Below are 2364 nucleotides of genomic sequence, written 5' to 3' on the forward strand. Positions count from 1 at the left end.
TTTGTAGTAGAGACAGGATTTCACCATGTTGGTCAGGCTGGTCTCGAACTCCTGACCTCGTCATCTGCCCCCCTCAGCCTCCCAAAGTGCTGGGGTTACAAGGGTGAGCCTCTGCGCCTGGCCATATTCACCTTTTTTGACAGATGAAAAAATGTGGCCCTGAGAGGTTGGTAAATTGCACAATCACATAGCTGGTTAAGTGGCAGATCTGTATACCAATCTGGATCTGTCTGTCCTAGGCCCTCTGAATTCTTTGCCACCATAAAAGTCCCATTTTCTGATACACTATTCACTCAAGGAAATCAGTTACTAGAAGGTAGCTGTGACTCCAATGTGTATTCTATGTCAAGGGAAAAAGGCAACTGCCCATTTTAATCTGTTTTTAGCCCTGATTGAATGTTTCAGTCCCCGAGTCTCACTCTTGTGATTGAGTAATCTCACCTGAATCCCGAGAAGAGTGCCCAAAGACGGGATTCTCATTCTTGGAAATTTCCTATTCAGGTTGGGTGTGGTGGGTGGTGAGAGCACTAATTCTTACCACCAGTGTGCTCCATGGCCAAAAAGGGAAATGAGCTTTGCCTTATGGGAGAGGTCTTAACATGAGAAGAATGGCAGGGCTGGCAGAAACAGTTCCCATCTGACTCAGAGAAAGAAAACACAAATAAAACACAGAGCTAAATATAGTCAACTCTGTTTTGATATCAGTGGCATAAGCATAAGTAATTATGATCCAAAGCAGCAGATAACCCCCAGTCATTTATTTTTTGACTTTGGAAGGCAGTCAAAGATGCCCACTCAGTCTGAGAGCTGTCACCACACTCAACTCTCTGGGGCCCAAGACTGCTGTTCAACGCAATGGCCCTATTTGCAGCTTCAGGGAAGAGGAGGTCAGAGATGATAATAATGATAATAAAGCCAGGCCAGGCGCGGTGGCTCACACCCGTAATCCCAGCACTTTGGGAGGCCGAGGTGGGTGGATCACCTGAGGTCAGGAGTTTGAGACCAGCCTGGCCAACATGAAGAAACTCTGTCTTTACTAAAAATAGAAAAATTAGCTGGGTGTCGTGGTGCACACCTGTAATCCCAGCTATTCGAGAGGCTGAGGCTGAGTACCAGGTACTGTGCTTGACCCCACGATATGTTGTTAAAATTAACATAAAATTTTGGTCAGGCGTGATGGCTCGTGCCTGTAATCTGAGCACTTTGGCAGGCTGAGATGGGCAGATCACTTGAGGCCAGGAGTTTGAGACCAGCCTGGCCAATGTAGTGAAACCCTGTCTCTACTGAAAATAACAAAAAAATTAGCTGGGCCTAGTGGTGGGTGCTTGCGATCTCAACTACTTGGGAGGCTGAGACATGGGAATCATTTGAACCTGGGAGGTGGAGGTTGCAATAAGCTGAGATTCTGCCACTGCACTCCAGCCTGGGCAGCAAAGTGGGACTCTGTCTCAAAAAAATAAAAATTAAAAATAAAAAGATATTGTGTATATGCGATACCCTTTTTTTTTTTTTTTTTTTTTTTTTTTTTTATTTTTTTTTTTTGATACGGAATCTTACTTTGTCACCCACGTTGGAGCGCAGTGGCCTAATCTCAGCTTACTGCAACCTCTGCCTTTCAGGCTCAAGTGATTCTCCTGCCTCAGCCTCCCAAGTAGCCGGGATTACAGGTGCCTGCCACCACACCTGGCTAATTTTATACTTTTAGTAGAGATGGAGTTTCACCATGTTGGCCAGGCTGGTGTCAAAATCCTGACCTCAGTTGATTCGTCCACCTCGGCCTCCCAAAGTGCTGGTATTACAGACATGAGCCACTGCACCTGGCCTGTGATTACTTTTTTTTTTTTTGTAAGATGGAATCTTGCTCTGTTACCCAGGCTGGAGTGCAGTGGCATGATCTCGGCTCACTGCAACCTCTGCCATCTGGGTTCAAGCAATTCTCCTGCCTTAGCCTCCCTAGTAGCTGGGACTATAGGTGCATGCCACCATGCCCAGCTAAATTTTTGTATTTTAGTAGAGACGAGGTTTCACCGTGTTGCCCAGGATGGTCTTGAACTCCTGAGCTCAGGCAATCCGCCTCAGCCTCCCAAAGTGCTGGGATTACAGGTGTGAGCTACTGCGCCCAGACCTGTGATTACTTTTTTTAAATGGCCACTTGGTAATATTGCCACATTTTGTTTTGATGCCTAAATTTACATTTGGGTTTACAGTTACATCGGTATGGAATGATCACCCAAAGCAAAACAGTGTAGAGTTTCCTAAATTGGATCTATGGATGTCTTCTCAGAGTTCCAGGAGTTCTCATATTTGTTCCCCTCCACTCCCCATAAGAGAGAGCTTTCCACTTTTTTTTTTTTTTTTTTTTTT

At 45.4% G+C, this 2364-nt stretch overlaps 1 protein-coding gene across 1 annotated transcript in view; it reads left to right on the forward strand.

The window, feature by feature from the left end:
* DCAKD (dephospho-CoA kinase domain containing) overlaps positions 1–2364 on the forward strand; it is a 37331-nt gene that overhangs the window by 1190 nt on the left and 33777 nt on the right. The window lies entirely within an intron of this gene.

The sequence above is a fragment of the Cebus imitator genome, unplaced genomic scaffold, assembly GCF_001604975.1.
Source record: "Cebus imitator isolate Cc_AM_T3 unplaced genomic scaffold, Cebus_imitator-1.0 Scaffold217, whole genome shotgun sequence".
Lineage (NCBI taxonomy): Eukaryota > Metazoa > Chordata > Mammalia > Primates > Cebidae > Cebus > Cebus imitator.